Here is a 23087-nt window from a genome sequence, read left to right as displayed (position 1 = left end):
TCTAGGCAGGAACTCAGCTTGAACACACCTGGTCTAGAGAACATCCAAATGAGTTTTGAGTTCCTGTCGGCTACTCTGAAGTTCTCACACAGCCCGGAGTCTCTGGCAATCAGATGTTTACCATAATGACTTTCAGTTCCTTCCTCCCAGGTCTCTTCTTCCTTGATGAGTCTGTGGGTCTTCTCTACCTCTCTGTCCTCTTCCATAGACTCTGTGTCTGCCTTCTTTGTGCCAGAGCATTAGGAGTGTGTGCCAGACTTGGCCATTCATGTTCTTCAGATGGAGCCGTCTGCACAGCCAACGAACCTCTCTCCAGCTCATATTGTTACGGTGTCCACAATCTGAGAGAGATAGGAAGGAGAGCCAAGGAAAAGAAACACCTCCGTATAATATGTTTACATATTATAATATTTATGTTTAAATATAATTGAAAGAAGAAATGATATTATAAAACTGAGTCTTCATTAGAAAAAGTTGGGGTTCTATTCTAGTTTCGTGTCTGTTGCTGTGATAAAATATTCTGGCAAAAAGCGACTAAGAGAACAGGTTCATTTTACCGCATTCCTGCAGGGCGTCACAGAGGCAGAAGCTAGCAGGAAGTCACATCACACCCACGGTCAAGAACAGAGAAATACGTGCAAACTCACTTGTTTACCTGTTTGTGCTCAGCTCCATTCCTCCACGCTTACGTAGTTCAGAACCCCTGTCTGGGGAATGGCGCCACCACAGTGGGCTGAGTCTTCCCACATCAATTCCCAAATGATTCTGGGTTGCGTCCACTTGACACGTAAAGCTAACCATCACAGGCGCTGGGGATTTAAACCTCCAAATGGCAGTGGCTTAAACCACACAGAAGCAGACTTTCCTTTTTATAGCAATTCCAAGGTGGAGATTTACTTCAGGCCTGGAACAGTGACACAATCCCATGAAATTCCCAGGGACCCAGTTCTTGTAAGCCTGCTGTCCCAATGTAGAACGTGGCCTTGGCTCAGGAAGTCTCACACGTATAAAAGCTTAGCTGAAAGGTACAACAGAAAACTCCAGGCCATGCAGAGGCACCAGTGGAACCAGAGAGGAGAGATACTGAAGAACAGCCAAGGTCCTAACAACAGCCCTACATCGAATGCCTCATTACCCTTCCAATGCTCCACCTCATAGTAGCTTCATTTCATTAAGGTGGAAGGACAGAGTACATTAGCCTCCCTCTTATCTTAGGAGAGTATGTTCTAAGACCACCTCCAATGGATGCCTGAGGCCTCAGATAGTATAGACTCTATACTATATATAGATATAGTTCTACGTAGTTATGTTCTTCTCTATCCATTCAGGGCCATGATGAAATTTAATTTACAGAGTAGACACACTAAGAGAGTAACAACAGTAGCCACTAGTAAAACAGGAAAAAAATACACTCATATACTAGGATAAAAATGATTTAAAACTTACAAGTTGTTTATCTCTGGAATTTTCCATTTAGTACTTTTGGAACTCTGTTGGCTATCTGTTTACTAAAACCTGGAAAATGGAATCTGGGTAAAAGGGTAGTGGGGGTGGGGGACTATGACATAAGATAGAAAATACCCAGATGGTACCTACCGGTGGGTAATAGACAGGCACAGGGCAGAGAGGTTACCTCAAGGTGGGCTGTCGGGTCATTGAGGAGACACTGGGCAGAGCCTTCCTCTTGGTTTATTTCCTGCAAGAGTGCTGTTTTCCTGTACTTTCTTTGCTTATTTTATTCGGTTTATTAAAGCCCTTCTCTTTGCATCTAGCATAGCGTCCTGTGAAAAGCAGACTTTTGGTACCTTAGTCCAGGCCGTAGAGTGACGGGTAGATGTCTGGCTTTTTGTTTGCCTGTTCGTGCGTCAGGTAACGTCTTCTGCACATAGAAACTTGGCTTTCCACTTCCGTTTCTCTCCCTCCCCCAGCTGGGCTTCATCATGCAGTCTGATTTGGCCATTTTCTAGTTCCCCGAGCAACCTCCGTGAGGCTGTATTAGCCTCCGATCCTCCCACCCTCGATAAGCACCATGGGGCAGCCCAGTCCCACCTGGTCAGGCATTTTCCTTCCTGTCTGTTCATAGACTGGTCCTCGTTGAGACTTCCTAGGGTGCTTAGTGTAGCTGTTTAGATCTTGGCTACATTCCACAGGACAGAGTCCTTGCTCAGACAGCCTTGAATAAATACTTACCTTACCCCTGCTGAATCCAACCCCAGGCAGTCAGTCAGTGGGTGGCCCATCTGCACAGTTCACCCATTCAGCAAGCAGAAACTAGACCAGTCCTGCTGCTAATCCCCAAACCTTTGAAATCTGTTAACTCTGGAATTCACTGACTACATGTACACAATAGAGGCTTTGTGAAGGGGCTACTTTGGGGGCATGAGCAACTCCAGGCAAATCGGTGAGTTACAGCAAAAGCAGTGAGGGCAGACGTGAGGGCCTCTCTACCCCAGGCACGTCACAGAACTTTTCAACAGGAATGAACAGTGCCATGCTTTCCCCTTTTACTGTGCAAGGGTTCCAGCTTGCAAATGAGAAAATTAGCACAGAAGGTCATTTACAGAGTAGTCACCAGGCTGGACCAAAGATCCAGACCCAAAGCTCCTGACTATGACAGGAGGTGACCCACAGGCCTCTTGCACCAGAACGTTCCTATCTTATTGAACATTGAAATGGAGGCAGAAACTTAAGCACATCACAGAGCTGAGCCTATCTGTGAGTTCTCGATCTTGGGCTAATTGCACATGCTTAAAAGCCATTTGGGACAAACACCTCTTTGGTGAGAGTCAGCGTTGCTCCCTGTTGACTCTGTTACTGATGCTCCTTTGTGGGTCAGGGAGCAACTTCAGCACTGTACAGTAGCAGAATCACTGAGCTAGGAGACGGCCTCCAAATACACCTCTTTCTGACCTTACGCCACCTGTAAATGGAAGTAAGGATGCTGTTGGCTCTCACTCATGGAGACTGAGCAAGGATTAAATGAGATTGTTCATTGTATAAATATCTATGGGAGAGAGGACTAGAGAAAGGTGATCACCATCTACCAAGTAACGGACAGTAGTTCTGGGGCCTGTGAGAACGCTCGACAGGTAAAGGTGCTGGCCATTACGTCTCACAACCTCAGCTGGATTCCCGGGACCCACACAGCGGAAGGGGAAGAACTGACTACTACACGTCGTCTTCTGACCTCCACGTACATGCTGTGGTATGTGCAGGTGTGTGCACACACGCACACCTACTAAACAAATAAGTGCAAATTAAAAAAGAAAAGAACTGGCATGGGATTGCAAAACAGGGTCACTACAGAAAAGAGCCCAATCCTGCATAACAGAAATAGAAGGCAGGCTTTTGAAGGTTATCACTGTAAAGAAATGAGGCGGAGGAGAAACGTGTGCTTAACCTGACATAAACATTATATAATACACATATGTATCAAAATATCACATAGTATCCCATAAATGTATGTAAGATTTCTGCGCTATTATGGGTCAGGTAAAAAAAAAAAAAAGTGCACTCAGCAAGCATGGCAGCTCTTGTTTGTCATTTCAGGAAATAGATGCAGGAGGATCACGGTCAATTCCAGGCCAGCCTGGTCTATATAGGAAGAAATCAATGAATGAACTTGAATAAGCAGGAAAATGTGCCTAATAGCGTCATGTGACTTAGTTGAATAGTAAGGGGGTTCTCTCCCATTTTGCCCCCCTTTACTTCCTGTCTCATTTTCTGGGGATGCTCTTTTCAAAGGGCAACCAAAACATAGTAAAGACATAGGGAGAGCTTTTTTTTCCCCCAAAGAAATCTTTCGAAGCATCTGAAATAAGGAATTTATATTTGTGTAATATTTTTACTTACCTTGCCCCTCATTTTTTAAATTTTTTTATTATTATTAAGAAATTTTCTATTCATTTTACATACCTACCACAGATTCCCCTTTCCTCCCTCCTCCCGCTCCCCAGTCTTCCTCCCCTCAACCCACCCCCAGTTTCCACCTCCTCCAAGGCAAGGTCTCCCATGGGGAGTCAGCAGAGCCTGGTACATTCAGTTGAGGTCCAAGCCCCTCCTCCCTGTACCAAGACTGCACAAAGTATCTCACCATAGGCACTAGGTTCCAAAAAGCCGTCTCATGCACCAGGGACAGTCCTGATGCCCCTGCCTGGGGGCCCCCTAAACAGTTCAAGCTAAACGACTGTCTCTCCTATCCAGAGGGCCTAGTCCAGTCCCATGGGGGCTCCTCAGCTATTGGTCCACAGTTTATGCATTTCCACTAGTTTGCATTGCCCCAAAATTTTACAGCAATTGTCTTATTATTGTCAAATCAAACACGTTTTTAATGCTTCCTGGTGGGGACAGCGTTTCTTGTACATGCCATATTGACAGAGTGTGGATGAACCAAGGAAGACTGTAAGAAGTAGAGTCAATGGTCACAAGGGAGGATGGGACTGTTTCTCCACACCGCCACACAAGCTGTTTCCTCTTCCAGCTGCACTGAGGTACTGGGCTTTTGAAGCCAGGGAGCTAGCTGGAAGGTGGCACCTCGCTGCATTGGATGACTCTGGCTTTCTCTAAGTGTAAGGGACCAGACAAAGGCCGTGGGTGTAGCTCAGGAGTAGAATGCTTGCCTCCAATGCATGAGATCCTGAGTTGAAGCATGCACATGCATACACATACACACATACACACACACACACACACACACACACACACACACACACACACACGCACACACACATACACACAAATACACAAATGCACAAGCCATACCACATACACATACATATACACTACACACACACACACAGCACATACAGAGCATACAACGTAGACATGCATATATACACATACACACAGCACACAACATATAGACATGCACATACACACATATATACACACACCACACACACACACAGAGCACACAACACATAGACATGCACATACATACATATATACACACCACACACACACACACACAGCACACACAGAGCATACAACACATAGACATGCATATATACATATATACACACTACACACACATGCACATATCACACACACAGTACACACGCAGCATACAACACATAGACATGCATATACACACATACATACATAGCACACAACACACAGACATGCATACACACACCACACACACACACACAGCACACAACACATAGACATGCATACACACACACCACACACACACACACCACACACATAGCATACAACACATAGACAAGCATATACACACACATACCACACACACATACACACACAGTATACAACATATAGACATGCACACACACACACACACACACACACACACACACACACACACACACACACGAGGGAGTGGTATAAACACGGGTCTTGATTACATTGAGTAGAGGGAGTAACCGCTCTCACCAACACCTAAGAACTTCCTCTATTTTGTAAGAAAAAAAACACCTCAGGTTCCTCTGACCCTCTCCTAACTTTCAGAAGGCACTGTCACCCACTAAGGGAGAAGGCTTTGCCCCAAAAGACACATGAAAAGCAGGGAGGGATGAGGCAGACTTTTCATGGTCCACTGGGACAGATGGCAGATATGTACAAAATATGTTCTCAAGGCCTATTTTTTTTTTCTTCATTTTGACTTGTTGTGACAAGTGAAGTTTTTAGGCAAATAAATATATTGGATCATAATTTACCCTGAGTATTGGGATAATTAAAGCAGTGGATTTCTCCATCCCTTTTATGTAAGAAGTGTCTCTCTGTGACATGAGTTTTGCTTTGCCTCTGGGCTTCTTTTTAAAATTGAGACATAATGTTTGTACATCGTATAATAATGCACTCCCTGTATACAGTGTGTAACAATCAAACGAGCTAATGAGCCCTAACAATCCGTGTACAGGGGCGCAGTAAAAAAGCCACCAAGATGGCTCCACAGTGGGGGGCAGTGTGGATCAGAGAGAACACGCAGAGCATCTGGAAGAGTCCAGAGCAGAGAGAAAAAAGAAGCAGACTGGACATGGCCAGGGCTAGGGAGGTGGAGAGTGGGAAAACCATTCAGGTTATAGGGAAGATGAGTAGCTTCGGGGAGAGAAGCCTGTGAACTAGATCAGCCTGGGAGTTTAAGGTAGAGGAGGAGGTGAGAAGGGCCAGGATGCTAGCATGAGAGCTTTGAAAAATATACCAGGTATTTGTGAATAGGGATTGTAGGAGCCTGGAGGCCAGCATGGGCTTTTATATGCAACCACAGGTATATGGAGAAACATGTTCCTTCTGCCAGAGGCAAGGAAAATGTCTCCTCTTGGCAGAAGGGAACCCATTTCATAAGTTCCTGAGCAATGCTGGCTTTTATCTAGCTGCCAGAAATCTTTCTATAGTCCAGCTAGACTCAGTTTTGAATCAAGTCAGTGGGCCTGCCCTTTAGGGGGGAAATAGGGTACCCTTTGGAGCTGATACCACCAAAGTGCATCTGGGTTTCATGGTGAGGCACGTGGAGAAGTGCAAATATTGGTGTATCTCCAATGCAAATTGCTTCTACTAAAGATAAAATCAGTGTTGGCTCCATAGCAGTTCATGAAGCAGGGGAGTTATTTTATTTTTCTCCTACTGTGTATCACACACTGTCTTTTAGTGTGGTTCACCTGGGTATCACTAGCCTGAGGCAGGTTCTGGCTGACCAAACCTCTGGCCCTGTAGGCTTTTATAGGCTTCAGGTACACTTGGGGCTTGTCTGCCATAACAGCCCTTCTGACCCAAGAACCAGTCCCAGCTCTAGACAATCCTATACTCAGCTCCACTCCCTCACTGGCCTCCAAACTGTGCTGTGGGGCGCCAGTGTAAAATAATAATCCCAGGCAGGCGTGATGGCACACGCATCACATCACTCAGGAGGCAGAGGCCAGCAGATCTCTGTGAGTTCGGGGCCAGCCTAGTCTTCAGGCCAGCAAGGACTTCATAGTAAGGACCTACCTCAAAAAACAAAACAAAACAAAGATATTAATACCCTTTGAAAATACACATTTTATTTTTATTGTGTGTGTGTGCAGGTATGTGTGGAGGCCAGAGTTTTACATCAAGTGTCCTCCTCAGTCACTCTCCACTTTAATTTTTTTGAATCAGGGTCTCTCACTGAGCTTGCTGATGACGCTAGGTTTGCTGGTTACCAATTGAGCCATCTCCTCCATTTAATTTTATCAAAGGGTCTAATGCTCAAATTTAAAATCCCTAGTAGGGATGACATCTTCGTGGAGCAGGATATTGCAGAATTCTAGCCGTGCTGATCTGGCTGAGCCCAACTGATTGCCTAGGGAAATAGCAAATAATCTGATAGAAACATCACCTCACTGCCAGCTCTCAAGAAAGATGATCTTTTTACATCTTGGACCATACCCTTCGGGGCTGGTGTGACACATGTCACAAATGGCTGAAATTCAGCCAGGGAAGCACAGAATCAGTGAAAGATTGAGAAAAAGGATGTGAAATCCAAGAGCAAGTATCAAGATGAGGCTGTATGGAAATATAGTTATATATTATATATAATTTATGTAGCATATGCCATAAAGAATATAGTTAGTGGCAGGTTTCAGACAGCAAAGGTCAGGAGCAAGAAGGAAATAAAAAGATTGTTCACAACAGTGTATCTATGGGGTGATCAGCGTAAGTTGACCTGATTGCCCCTTTGACTTTTCTGATTTACACCAGGAGGCAACAGATGCTCAGGTGTAATCTAATTAGTGTTTAGCCTTTGAAAAAAATCTATTTTTGGGGGGGGGAGGGAGTTCTTATTTTAAATTTAGATTTGGAAAGCTCCTTTGGGTTCTTTTTTAGAGTGCCAGTTTTCTTATTTATTTGTTTGTTTGTTTGTTTATTTGCTTTTTAGACAAGGTCCCATTCTGAAGTTCCAAGTGGCCTAGAATTTGTACTGCCTCCTGCTGAGCCTTCCAAGTGCTGGCCTTACAGGCAGGAGCCACCACACTCAGCCAGTTCGTTTCTTACAGAACTGTATTGTGAGATGTTAAATACAGAATTCAAATTCCCAGCACCCACACAGCGCCAGGTAGATGTGGTGGTCCACCCATGTTCACGGTACTTGGGAGGCAGAGACTGGGGATCCTGGATAGCCAGATTAGCCGAATTGGTGGGCTCTGGATTCAAGTAAGAGAACCTGGCTCAATATATGAGATGGAGATCAGTCAATGAAGACACAGACACTAACCTCTAGCCTCTGCACACACATGCACATGCTCAGCAATTCATGTACACATGTCCAAACATCCGCACATAGGTGCACCACGGTGCGCACACACACACACACCAAAAACAAGAAAAATTTATTTCTTTTCTAAGTTACTTGTAGGTATATACTACTAGTAAACAGCATTTGTAAGAAGCAAAGAAAATTCTTCTTCACCTTCCAACAACTGTTACTGGTTCGGTCTTGTAGTAGGCATGGCCTTTTGGTGAGGGTCTAACTTACTTGTGTTCGAGTAAGACCATACTTTTGTGTGAGTTTTATGGAGGAAAGCTAATGGGAGCCCATGCTGTATTTCTCTCAGTCTGGTGCCATATTTAGTACTCTACTTGGTACAGAAGATGTGCTGGTAAGCCAGACATGTCAACAGGAAGAAGGAAGATTTCACAACTTGGAAAGACAACACAGTGAGTCAGGTCTTTCTGCTCCATTCCCAGCCGGCTCCACATGGTTAACTGGATAATCTGAACGAGTCATACCACACACTCAGCTGCTGCTGTCTGCATCAGCGTGTATCAAAAGGAAACGAACCTGGTGACTTAACCGGATCCAACATAAAGATTAATGAGTGAGTGAGAAATAACCGGAAATACAACTTTATTTACATTACAGACTAAAACTGTAAGAGATGTTTACCTTACAAATAAGGATTTTTAACCTGGGTTAGTTGCATTCCTAGAAAATTCTATACTATTTATTATTATAACTATTAATTAATTTTATCCTTATCAGAATTATAAAGTAAAATAAAAATTTTGACATAGGCCCCAATTCCAAAATTTTAGGTTTTTTTTTTAATTTAGGAAAAACTTCCTCAACAATCTCTTTTATTTAATTGGGAATTTATGGACCAAGTGCGACTATTTTAATTTAATTAAATTGCATAGTTCCAGGCTGGGGAGAGGGCTTGGAAGTGAAGAGCACAGACTACTCTTGCAGATGTCCTGAGCTCCCCAGGACCCACATCTGATGGCTCATAGCCCCTGTAACTCAAGCTCCTCAGGATACAACGCTTCTGGCCTCCCCCAGCACTGCACTCATGTGCACTCGCCCACAGCCCACACAGAGACATGATTTAGAATAATAAAAGTAAATCTTTTCAAGGAAACCTTTGTAGTTCCTATTTTTAGTATTCCATGTTACTTATTCTTTCTTCCTTTTAGGGGCTTCTATTAATTCCACTCCCATATTTTAAAGTTATTAGCATACAGAGTCTTGGGTATCATCACATCATTTTCAAGTGTGTTTTGTTTTAGGTGCTGCTTCGCCCCTCCCCCATCTCATTCCCCTCACCCCCATCCTCTCCTCATCTTTTTCCTGCTTTCAGGCCATTTGTGTCCTTGTGCCTCCCCCGCCCCGCCCCCCACCGCCTCTTCCTCAGCATCTCTCTTTTTATTTTATTTTGTAACTTATTTTACATGGATGGGTGTTTTGCCCGCATGTATGTTTTAGGTATCAGATGCATACCCGGTTCCCCATGAGGCTAAAAGAGAGGACCGGAGTTCCAGACAGTTGAGCCCGCATGTGGATGCTGGGGGGAAAAGCCAGGTCATCTGGAGGGGCAGCTGGTTCTCTTAACTGCTGAGCCGTCTCTCCTCGCTCTTCTGCATCGCTCTTCACCGTCTTTTGGTCTCGATCTTTAGGCTCCACCCACATAAATATACATGGGAGAACATGAGGACTTTATCTTTCAGATGTTGTGATTTCCTTTTTCTTGCAGATAGTACAACTCCATTCATATATGTAACACATTTTTATTACCCATTCACCTGTTGATGAGCATCCAAGCTAGGTCCATTCCCTAGCCGTTATGAGTATAACAGCCATGAATGTGCAAGTATCTCTGTGGTAGAATACGGAACCACTGGATATATATATATATATGCCCCGGAGAGGTATAGGTGGGTCTAGGGCAGCTTACTTTCTTGGTTTGTTTGTTTGTTTGGGGGGTTTTTGTTTTGTTTTTCTTAAGAAGCCTTCACAATTGGTATTGGTGGCTCACACCCTTAATCCCAGCACTCAGGAGGCAGAGGCAGGTGAATTTCTGTGAGTTCGAGGCTAGCCTGGTCTACAGAGTGAGTTCCAGGACAGCTAGGGCTACACAGTGGAACACTGTCTCAAAAAAAAAAAAAAAAACAACTCCCTCCCCCGCAAACAAAACAAAACAAAAGAATCCTTCCTGCTAGGGCTGGAGAGATGGCTCAGTGGTTAAGAGCACTGGCTGCTCTTTCAGAGGACCTGGGTTCAATTCCCAGCACCCACATGGCAGCTCACAACTGTCTGTAACTCCAGTACCAGGGGTTCTGACACCCTCACATAGATATACATGTAGGCAAAACACCACTGCACATAAAATAACAATAAATTTAAAAATTTTTAAAAAGAATTCATGCTGATTTCCATAGTTCCCATTTCTGTAATAGATACACCACCCCTTGAGAAATGTGGGTTGGAAATTACCTCCATACCCCATTACCCCTGTAGTAGTGAATACTCCTGTGGGTGCTAATTCTGTCTCCTCTAAATGCTTCATTCCAGCCCTCCTACACACACAGATGTAAGGCCGAGTAAGTCTGTTTTTCTTTTTCATATATGAGCACTCAGCCCATCCAGAGCAGGTACATGAGCTCTTCTCCCTCTTCCCTGCCTCCTTCATCAGATTGATGTAGGCTCACAACCACTAACCACAGCAGACTAAAGGCCCAACATGATTTATGACTCGAGGCCGGGCTTACAAGAAAGACCACTGCTGTTTATTGATCCGCCTTGCTGTTTTATGGCTGATTTCAATGAAATGAGACAAGGAAAGCTTTAATTAGAAGTGCCCACGATTTAGAAGACATAGTGTTGTCATTAGCAGTTGCTGTAAATTAAATACTGTATGTGTAAGTAAGATGTTCTTCACCTCAGGTGATACTGTGGCCATGTTCCTGAGCAACATCTGAGATACAAAAGAAATCTTTGCAAGGGAAACAATTATTTTTGAAACCTGTCTTGAGTCCTTTTGTAAAAACATAAGGCCCTTAGCAACAAGCTACTGATTTATTCTGTATAATCGGCATTGATTTTAGCTCAGAAGTGAAAGCACACTGAGATTTTAGGTTTTGGGTTATTGAACTAATAAATGTTCACTGAGTGGTAAATGCCAGATACTGAACTGTATGCTGGAGGAACAGTGGTGAGCAAATGAGACAAGATGCTGTCTTAATGACCTGCGCAGCCTTGCAGGAGAGACCCACAAAATAAACAAGATGGTGTATGGCGCTTCACGAGGGGCAAGCTTTCTAAGCAGTGCAGCCTGAAGGCCGAGCATGAATCAGCATATGCAGGCTGGTACGATCTTTCAGATCTGAGTGAGGGCCCAGGGAAGGCTCCTGTTAGCCCTGAGTTTGTGGGGTATACATAGGGAAAAGGGTGGAGACTGACGTGTGTGTGTGTGTGTGTGTGTGTGTGTGTGTGTGTGTGTGTGTTTGTGTATGTGTGGTATAAGTGTGTGTATATGTGTGTGGTGTGTGTGTATAGTGTATGTGTGTGTATATGTGTATGTGTGAGTGTGGGGGGTATGTGTGGTGTATGTGTGTGTGTGCATATGTGTGTGGTGTGTGTGTGGTGTATGTGTGTGTGCATGTGTGTATGTGTGTGTATATGTGTATATGTGAGTGTAGTATACGTGTGTGTGTGTGTGTGTGTGTGTGGTGTGTGTGTGGTATATGTGTGTGTATTATGTGTGTGGTGTGTGTGTGGTATATGTGTGTGTATTATGTGTGTGGTGTGTGTGTGTGTGTGTGGTGTATGTGTGTTTGCATGTATGCATGTGAGTGTATGTGTGTGGTGTATGTGTGTGTCTCAGTAGTTACCCTTCCACGACTGACAACATTCCAGAAATACAACAGATATTTGTGGCAGAGGCAGTAGCAGAAGGGACAGGCACTTATAATCACTGTTGTCATTATTTCCTAAACTTATACCAGAGCTGGAAATAATTGAAGGACATATTTTGGTTCATGAGAAAGTTTCAAATAAGTTGGATAAAGCAGCCATGTATGCGGAAAGACAACTGAAATTGAAAATCCACATAGGTTTGGTACCGAATGGATGGTACTAACATTTTTTGTTCTAGAAGTTCCAAACTAGGGCAGACTAACAGTCATTGAGATTGTAAGTGTTGGTGTGAATGCTTGGCTCCTAACGCTAGCTCATTTATCCCCAATGCCTTCAAATCCATTTCAGCAGACATCATCAGGAGTTTTCACTGGGCACAACCCAGGAGTGAGTTGACAAGCCAATCTGAAGCCAGGGCCTGTCTTCTCAGGAGCTCTATCTCCAAACCCCAAACAGGAGCAACAGAAAATGTCCTCGGGGACGCTAAAAATGGAGGAGGGAGGAGATGCTGGCCCAGCACAAAGAGCTTTTCATGCCTTGCACACTTGTTTATATGGGACCTAAGTTTAGACTCTAACCAGAGGACAAAATGAGGAAGGAGCCTTCCTCTGCAAATTCCACATGCCCTTCTGAGTCTTTTGTATGATCGTTCCAGAAGCTTCCTTCCCAGGCTTCATCTGTTTCTGGACTGTTGATAGACAGAGCTGTGTTTTCTGGCACCAGATCACAGAAAAATTCCAGAGATATAAAGAAAATGCTCGACATATAAAGTTTGGGAAAGAAGGTGCTTATTGGATGGAGATACCTTCAGCCTTGGGGAAGGTCCTCCTCCTCTGCCTAAATCTAAGAATATTTTTTTAGCCAGCCAGCCTGGGCTTTCTTATCCTGGTCCTCCTTGCCCCTCCCGTTTGTACTTTTCCTTTCTAGGCAAGAACAAAGCCTGAGTATCTTGTGAACCGAGCCTTGGAGGGGAGGATGCTGTGGGAGCAGGAGGTGCTGTTTGCTGGTACAGAGCTGGGGACAGCAGCTGTTCAACGAGGACTCACTTGGGATCCCCCCACCCAGCTGTCCCCTATCCTTCTTTCCAAGCTCTCTGGGACGAATCTGGACTAATTCTCTGCCTAGATGTCGATGCTAACCAAGCAAGTGGGCCATCCCTGGGCTCAAAAGTGGTCTCTTTCCTCATAAAAGTTTGTGGGTGGTGAACAGCTAATTAATTAGCTCAGGGGGTGCCACGTAGATTCACTAATCCGGTACTACTCACACAGGACTGTAAAACGGCTACAAAGTTATCTCCTGAACTCCAGGGGATAGTAACAACAAAAACGTCTCTTAGCAAGGGAGGTAAAAGCCAACCGAGTAGAAAATCACCTCCAAAGCCATCTCTGCCCCTCCTCTGTCTGGAGACATCTGTCTAACATTAATAAGCCATTTAGAGAAATATAAAGGAAAGAGAGGGGAGAGTCATGGGTAAGAAGCACGTTCATGAGACAGAAGTGAGGAGGGAGAGGCAGGCAGAAGACGAGGGAACCACTCAAGTGCCAAAGAGGAACCACTACCCTGAGACAACACAGCCTCTCTCCTGGTCAGTGTGCACCTCAGCTCTGTGGAGGAGGAAAGGGAGGTTCTGGAGGTTTCTTAAGGAGAGTTTAAGAGACCAGATGTCCATCTTCTCACAGCACATTCTTAAACACAATTTGCAACAGCCCAGGCATTCCATTCAAATTAGGAGCTGTTTTGAAAAGAAACGAAGACGTTAGCCACTGATACAGGCCGTCTGGAAGGGCAGGACAGTTAAGACTCACAATCAGAGTTTTCTAGCCAACCTCAGAATCATGGCTGCGCTACAGCTGGATCCCTGAAAGCCTCCACACATGCTGTGGGCAGACTCCTTCTGAGGTGAGTGCCGTTCAAAATGCCTATTCCTCTTTAGCTGATAAAATGATTTTTGTTATCAATCGTTGGATTATGTAAACACAAACATTTAACTGCCAAGGAGCAGAAAAAACCACACAGGGCTCCTCATGAGCAAGTGTCAGTTTCTATTAACAAGGACTAAATATTATCTATATTATCAAGTAGTTACTTCATTTGAAAAAATACAGTTTGAATTATTTTTTCAGTGAGCAGTATATTCACACACACACACACACACACACACACACACACAGAGCGGGGGTGGGGGGTGTTAATTATAGGGATGAACTAATGACATTCACAAGGAAAAGCCTCTGAATAGGACCAGCTAGGAAGCTTGAAGAACCATAGACACAGAACTGTTCAGGGCACAAGGTTGTGACGTCCAGGTAGTAGGCAATATGAAGTGGGCTAAATGTCTTGAGGAGGAGAAACTGAATTTGAGCTGGAGCCCAGGAACGGAGGCAGAGGTCCTTGGTTGCAGAATTTTCCTGGCCAAGACTTATGATGAGTGACTGGGTGATGGGTCAAAATGCTGCCATGACTCAGCTCTGGGGTACTCCTTCTTTTATAGCCCTAGGTGAAGGAGTTATTTCTGGTACACTTGATAAGCTTATGGGCCTGTCTTTTGTGATATGATTCTGATAAGCCCATATATCCATGTCTTCCTGACTTAATTTCATAAAGCCACTGGCAGTAATATTTTATTTACGTAAATAAGTTATCAGTCTGGACCTAATGGTCTATTCTGGGCAGATAGTGGCTGGTTCCTGGCAGCGTCACAATGAGATGCTGAGTCATTCTACCTCAGCATTTATACCCAAAATGGAGTCACCCAGGGCAAGGGACAGCATGAAAGATACTGTTATACGTAGTATGAAGTAACTTAGAACAGGGCCCAGATTAGTCACCAAGGCTCTGATGCCCAAATCCTTCTTAGACAAAATTGCTAGCACACGTTTTTTTTTTTTTTTTTTTCTAAACTGGCTAGTTGAAAATTGTGGGAGGCAGTGGGTACTCCGAATAGTGGTTTTTTGAGAGATTCCAGCTCAGCCTTCCATAGATAGATCTGTCTACTGGGTAGGGCAGCAGTCCTAACTGCTGGTTATGGTGTAAGTTGCCTCAGACATGCCCCCCAGGGATTCAGCTAGACAAGATGGCCAGCCGTAGAGATTTCCAAGCCAGCAATGATTCTAACACATTGGTCTCTGGGGGGCTGCAATTTTATGAGCTGGTGGAAGATGCCAATGAAAATAAGAAAGCTCATGGAATAACCAGAAGGGTGGAAGTTTCCAGGACAAAGAATTATAACCATCATTCTAAAAGAAAGCAAACGAAGCAAGGTCTAAATCCAGCAGTTAGAGGCTGAGGCAGGAAGATCATGAGTTCCAAGACTCGAATATATAGTGGCTTCAAGGCCAGCCTGGGCTACATAGGAAACCCTATCTCAAAAGCAAATAGGTAGAGCTAGAGAGATGGCTCAGTGGTTAAGAGCATTTACCACTCTTCCAGAGGACCTGGGTTTGATTCCCAGCACATACATAGTGGCTTACAATCCTTTGTAACTCCTAATGCCCTCTTCTGACCTCCATGAGTATCAGGCATTACACATGATGAACAGACATGCATTCAGACAAAACAACCAAACACATAAAATAAAATAATTTAAAAATAAATAAGTAAAGCCGGGCGGTGGTGGCACACGCCTTTAATCCCAGTACTCGGAGGCAGAGCCAGGCGGATCTCTGTGAATTCGAGGCCAACCTGGTCTACAGAGTGAGCTCCAGGACAGGCACCAAAACTACACAGAGAAACCCTGTCTCGAAAAACCAAATAATAATAATAACAATAATAATAATAAATACATAAGTAAAATGAAAGAAAACTAAGGGAGCCGAAAACGTAGCTCAGTAGTAATGCACTTGACTAGCATAACCGATGCTGTGGGGTTCTACTCTCCGAGCATGGAGAAACAAACGAGAGAGACCTACATGCAGTGCCCTGGAGATGTGCAATGTCAATTCTGGGTGACCTGTTAAAAGAGCTCCCGTGCTTCAGCTATCTCTTTTTTGCCTGTCTGACCCATTTTACACAACTCTTGCCTCATCATTTAGAAGGGTTTCTTACAAAACAAATTGTATAACACCCTGTTAAAAAAGAAGTCATTTCTTGCAAGGTGTTAGGGAAATTCTTAAATAATCTGATTTTGTCTTAAGTGATACTAGCAAAGCTTATAAGTACACAATAACTTAACAAATAGAGATGTACTGATTTAACTTGTTTTTCTGTCTTTCAATTATCCTAAATTTTTATTGTGAAATAAATATGCAATACTGCACAGTGTAAGCAGTAGCACATGACTGGTACAGAGGTACTCTGTGTGCCCCTCTGAGATTTCGACAACCTCTTGTTTCTCAGGCAGTCCTTTCTTGAAATTTATTTATTTATGTTTGTTTGTTGAGACAGGGTCTCATGTAGATTAGGCTGACCTCAAATTCACAGCGTAGCTGAGGCTGTTCTTGAACCCTTGATTTTTCATCTTTCCTCCCAAGGGCTGGGATTACAGGCCTTTTCCCTGAAAGTTGTTATTTATTTCCTTGTTCTTCTTTCTGGTGTTTATTGTCTTGGCTTTTATCCTTAAACAGTGTATCATGGAAGAGAATTGGCAGAATGAAATGCTAACCTTTTGATGCTTGCTTGCTCAAGATTGTATTTTCCAGATTTATCCATGCTGAGGTAATCCAGTAGTGCTTGGCTGTGTGATAATACAACAGTCGAAAGTCCCACCATAATGGGTTGCTCCTTGCAATTACGAGAAATCCTGCCATATTATTATGTGCGTCTTTGTGTACGCTTGTGCAGTTAACCCCCAGGGCAGGAATCTAGCTCTGGAAACAGCTTGTGGATGTGGACTGTCAACTTTCTATCTAGGAAATACCAGACTGTTTTCTAAAATACTACAATGTGAGGGGAGCCAGCTGGTTCCACGCCATGTGTATGACTCGCATTGGCAGATATCCCAGGGCTCTGACACCTCTAACATCTTGGGGTCTCCAATAGAATCCAGGCTTCCCTTTCATAGCTTTATGCAATGGCCTCTTGGAAACTCCATGCAGGCACCTCCCTGTCATACGCCTAGTCTCAGTGGCTCTCCTTAACCACAGAGAAAGATTCTACAACCCCTTTACTTGTGTATCATTCATAGCTTAAAAGTCAGAACCATGTGGGTGACACTGCCGTGTTTGAATACCAACTTGGTGTGAGCCCTGGCACTCATGAATCTCATTTGTAGCTGCTTTGATTTGTTGCTGCTTTTCAGAAGCAGAAAATTCCTTAGGCCTTTTCCTTTCACAGGTTGGAGGTTTAGCTGAGTGGGGTCTCGCCCTGATGGTACCCCTCTCTTTATTCCATTTTTGATCAGGTCTCTCCTTAACTTTCAGCACAAGCCTTGGCTCCAATGTTAAACTTCCTTGTGCTGTTTTTCTCTTTAAACTATGTATGCTGTGTTTCTATTTGCTCTACTTGCTCTTTTTCATTACAGAGCTTCATAAGAGTGATTACTAATAATCAAGCAACAGAGTCGGCATCAGGCTGTCTTCAAATCTCCACCACCAAAGAAATTAGTCCATTACTTTTCAGTTTAGCCTCAGGCAAATTATTAGGACAACGGTAGAAATCAGCCATATCTTTACCAGAATATCCCAAGTGGTCTCTAGTTCAATTGCTAATATGGTTCCCCTCTAAACCTCTTGAGGTGGGCCTCCATAGTCCATGTTGCCCTCAGCATTATGCCATACTGTCTTCTCATCTCCTACTAGGATGGCCTGCTAAGCTCTTACAGTGTTCAGCCACTTTGCTAGTCCAAAGTCCCAAAGTCTTCCATGTTCCTCTACAAACCAACATAGTAAGGTCTGTCACAGCACTAGCCCACTTCCTGGTACTAACTTCAGTTAACTTATGTTTCAGTTGCTGGGATAAAACGCCATGACCAAGGCAACTCATAAAAGAAAGCATTTAATTCGGTTTACATTTTCAGAGGGTGAGTCCATGACGGCAGAGCAAAGGCATGGCGGCAGAAACAGCTGAGAGCTCACATCTGGATCTGCAAGGACGAGGCAGTGAGCACACTGGAAAAAGGTGGCCTGTCCTCTGGAAGCTCAAATTCCGCACCTAGTGACACACCTCCTTGAACAAGGCCACAAGGCCACACCTGCTAATTCTTCCCGAATTGTTTACCAGCTGGGAACCAAGTATTCAAACAAATGAGCCCCCAGCAGGAGCCATTCTCATTCAAACCACCCAGGAGTGAGGGAGGGGAAAAAAGACAAACACTTAGACACACTGAAGCCTGGGACGGGACTGATGGAGACGCCTCAGCACCCAGAAGCTCAGGGCGTATTTTATATACAGTTGAACAGAGTGGGGTTATTGTATACAGCTGAACAAGGTGGCGGGGTTATTGCATACAGATAAAGAAGGAGGCAGAGCTTATGGTATAACACCGGGCCAAGGAGACAAGTTTAGCCAATCTTGGCAGGAACAGTCTTCAGACCAGAATATGGGGGAGTGGACAAGAAGCTATGGTGGGCATTTTTTTCTGCATATATTATCAACATCCACATGTGGAAGGCTCCGCTATCCCGCTGAGCCTCACTCTAGACCAGTGGTTCTCAACCTTCTGAACGCTGCAACCCTCTAATACAGTTCCTCATGTGGCGGTGACCCCCTCCAACCATAAAATACTTTGCCATGTCGTAGCTGTGATTTTGCGACTGTTATGAACCATAATGTAAATACTTTTGGAGACAGAGGTTTGCCAAAGGGGTGGTGACCCACAAGTTTGTCGTGGACATTTCTATTGCGTTTATTAGTGTATTATCGTTGTACAAAACAATAGATTTATGACGTTTGACGTTATGACCTTATGACGTTTTCACGCATGTAAGTCATGTACTTTGGTCAAATTCAGTCCCCATTATCCTTTCTCACTCCCCTTCCTTGACACTAAAGCATTTCATCTTTCTGTCTATCCCTGTACCAATACCATCCCGCCTCCTTATTAAAGTTTTGATAGCTACACGGTAATTCTTACTTTTATGTTCTTTAAGAATTTCTTGGAGAATGGGCCTCTATGTAATTGCATTGACTCCGTAGGTTAATTATAGAGATCTTTCTGTCTGTTATTTCCAGCTGGGTATAATGATACGTGTCTTTAACGCCATCACTCAGGAGACAGAAGCAGGAAATCATGACTTCAAGGCTAGTCTGAGATAGAAAAGAAAAAACTCGGTTTCCTAAGCTCAAGGGCAGGGCGTGTAGCTCAGTGGCAGAGTGTTTGCCAAGCTTGAAGTCTTTCCTTTTCACCCAGCACCTTTAACCTATACACACAGACACGCAGATGTGCATACACATTATTCCTCTCATTTGTTCTTCTTCATGATCTTTAGTGAGATCTTAGAACGATCTTTATAAAGGTCAGGCATGTGTTCTGTTAGATTCGTCTCTTGGCACCTTCTTCCTTGATATCATTCTAAATAGATCTGTGGCTAAAATTTCTTCCCTAGAGAAAATTTAAACAATGTCTAACTCCTCCTCCTGGAGCTCCCAACAACAAGCTAAGGTACAATTCCCCATTCACTCAGGGAAACCGATGATGAGTTTCTTAGACTTATTTACAGAGCTATGAGCAGGGGGTTATGGTCAGGAATGTGGGTGGTTTAAAGCAGCCACACCAGGTCTGCACATACCATGGGAGATGACTCCCACTAACTTTGATGATAGAGGTCCTCTCCCCTAGTTTTTCCTTCCCTATATATTCCAGCCCCTTCCCAAAGCCATGTCAAATTTGAGCAGAATTCCATACAACTGTTTGAGAGGCATGGCTGGATGCCTGGGTGAGGGTTCCATGACCTTCTCTGTCCTTCCTGCCATGAGGGAATGTCAACCGTCAACAAACCCAACTGTGACGAACCTTTGCATGGTGGCCATTTGTCTCAGAGAATAGTAATATAGTTTAAATATATATATTATATATAATATATATTATATATTATAGATATATTATATATATTAAATATATATTTTATATGATTTATATATAATATAATATAGTAATATACTTTAAAAACACAAAACAACAACAAAAACTTCCTATTTATTGCCATTGTTTTTAAATGCTAATGATTTAGTATGTTGACTCTGACATCCAGCAACATTATAAAGGTTTACACTCTGCTCACTATTTTAATATTCTTTTGACTATTTGCATACTCCATCACATCCTTGTAATTTTCCCCTGGCTAATTTGGATATATTTTACTTCTTACCTCACTCTACTGCTTTGGTCCTCATACAATACTGAGCAAAAATGCAGCAAACACCACACTTGTGCTCAGTTTCGAAGGAAAGGGTGACCTGTGATATTTTCTGAAGGTTTCTATAAATACCCTTCTTCAAGAAAAGCATTCCTGAGAGATGTGGTGGCAATTGTCTTTAATCCTAGCACTCAGGGAGGCAGAGGCAGGTGGATCCCTGTGAAGCTAGTCTGGTCTACATAGAAAGATCCAGACTGGCCAGGGTGTCAAAGTGAGAGCCTGTGCTACAAAACAAACAAAGAGCATTCCTAGCCTTCTGGGAACTTGGTCTGGGTGGATAATGAATGTCTGCTTCTGTTCAGATCATCACCAATTCTTTAATGTGGTGAATTACATTAATTGGTTTTCTCATTGTAGCCCAACTTGTAGTAGGTTTGGTTATGATATCTTATTTCGCCAGGTTGAAAATGCTAAAATGTCATTCAGGCGTTTTGCATCTGTATCTGAGTGAGATTGGACTTGATTTTTTTCTTTTTCATGCTCTCCTCATCAGGTTTTAGTGTGAATGCTACACTCGCTTCATGAAACGAACTGGGAAAGAAGCCACCTATCCTACCCTCTGGGATAGCTTGTATGAGACTGATTTCTTCCCAGTCCAGCGTTTGACCAAAAGCCTTTGCAGAACTGTTTCAGGTTGAACGTTTCCTTCTGGAAAATAGCTACTGGTGTAGATAGATATTCTTGCACGATTATGACTCTGTCCTGACTTCCTTGTTCAGTTTTCAAATCCATTAGCACAAAAACAACATTCTCTTTGTAATTTCCAGATTGTGTGTGATTATAGTTTTTATGTTTTTACACTGGTGTGTTCCTTTTTTTTCCTCTTCATTGTTTTCCACAAGGATTGTAAATTTATGTGTCTTAGATAAACAAACTTGGGCAGGTATTGTTTCTGCTGTGTGTTTGTTTCCAGTTTTATTATTTTTCCTTAATTACTTTCTTCTATTTGCCTTTGTTTTGCTGTTCTTTTTCTAGCCTTTAAGCTCTTTACATTTCAAAAGGTTTCTCTTACAATTCTCATTAATTACTTGTTCAGTTTTTGCTTCTGAAGCTTTAATATATAGTACCAAATATCCGATATATAACATTGCAGCATTACTATATTTCCATGCAGCTTGTTTCTTGACCACAGCTTTCTTTCTTAGTCAGTTTTTCTAGTTATCTTTTCTTACTTAATTTTCATTATTTTTTATTATCATTTGAGATAAGGTTTTACTCTATACCCAAGCAGGCCTCAAATTCTTGATCTCCCTCTCAATTCTGGGATTATAACCCTGCGCTACCAGGCTAGTTACATTTTAAAAATTAAATCTTGTCTTAGTTGTATTATGGTCACAGACTCTAATTGATGTGCTTCAAATTTTTCCAAATGCTTCTAGACCTGCTTTATAGCTCTCATGTGTCGACTTTAGTGAAGTTTGGGAGTGGGCTTGCAAAAAACGTATTATTTTTCCCCATTCTTTTATTTTGCTTCTGGAGATCCATTTTTACTGGTCTTCTATTGAGCATATGGTATCTTTTCCTTCTGCCCTTTAAGACAGAGTTGCGGGAAGCAATGTTCAAATCCAGGTTTAGCAAATACCCTTCAGGCCAAACGCTGAAAACTTTCTGCTCTCTTTGGCTTCTGGCCTTCATCCTACCTTGGTGCTACTTCACTTCTTAGTTTCTTGCCAATTCATAGACTTTTCCAGAATGTATTTTAAACGTTTCGCCTTGTGTGGGGGGTGGAGGAATCCCTGAGTGTGTGAGGTCCTGAGTGAATGTGTGTTGTTGTTACGGGATCAGCTATATACAGGACGCTAGCCTCAGACCCAAGGGAAATCGATAGCCTTCCCTTTTGGTGTCTGTGTGGATGCTGACAGTGTATAGAAAACATCCATCATAACTTTCTTCCCTGAGAGGTTCAGGGCTTGAAGACTGACTGCGCCGCTCCAGAGGCTTCTCTATGAAGACTAACCCTATCTCTTTTGTCTGGCTGTACACCATAGACTCTGCCTCCTTGTTTATGTGTACGTAATAACCTCACCTCTTTGTTCAGCTGTGGGAAATAACCCTGCCTCCAAGTTCAACTGTATGTCGCAAACAAGCCAAGCCTCCTGGGTAATGCAGTTTCTCCCACTGAGAGCTCAGATCACTCAGTCCCAGATTTCTGTCTGTCTGTCTGTCTTTTCTTCATTCCCTTGCCACCACAGGCAGGTCTGTCCCTAAAGCCAGGCAGCAACCTTGTATTTTTCCTTTTAGTAGGAGAGATTGTCTGATCCCCTAGACAAGCATAGTCCTAGAAAAATAAATCCGTCTTTATTGGTCAATAGGTGTTCACTGATTGCCTGGTATGCACCGAGGAAGAGCTATGATTGCTACCTCTACATGGTCAACCTATGGGCTTGAGAAAAAAGAGTCATTGATTGGGGGTGGGCAGTAGGAGCCACTGAGAGAAGGTGATGGGAACTGGGGGTTAAAATAAAGGTTTGGGGACATTCTCATTTACACCTGAAAGCGGATGCTGATCTCTTTGGGACTGGAGAGTAAGCAGACATTAGTGGTAGTGAAGGGTATGTGGGAGATGGGGATAGAGGAAGGGGAGCTAACAGGGACAGACGTGTAGCCGGATAGGAGAAAGAACTTCTAGAGTTCTAAGGCACAGAGGATGCCTATGGTTGACATCAATTAATTGTGTATTTAAA

General features: G+C 43.4%; 1 long non-coding RNA gene across 1 annotated transcript; it reads left to right on the top strand.

Moving 5' to 3' along the window:
• The first annotated feature begins 13701 nt into the window (after positions 1 to 13701).
• LOC128117357 (uncharacterized) lies at positions 13702 to 19114 on the top strand. Its single transcript, XR_008220794.1, has 2 exons — positions 13702 to 14011; positions 18066 to 19114. It is a non-coding gene; the product is annotated as an uncharacterized LOC128117357 (long non-coding RNA).
• The last annotated feature ends 3973 nt before the right edge of the window (positions 19115 to 23087 follow it).

This window comes from Peromyscus californicus, unplaced genomic scaffold (genome assembly GCF_007827085.1).
Source record: "Peromyscus californicus insignis strain IS unplaced genomic scaffold, ASM782708v3 Scaffold_21__1_contigs__length_65335640, whole genome shotgun sequence".
In the NCBI taxonomy this organism is placed as follows: Eukaryota; Metazoa; Chordata; class Mammalia; order Rodentia; family Cricetidae; genus Peromyscus; species Peromyscus californicus.
Note: the sequence above shows the minus strand (reverse complement) of the source record. Positions and strands in the feature narration are given on the sequence as shown.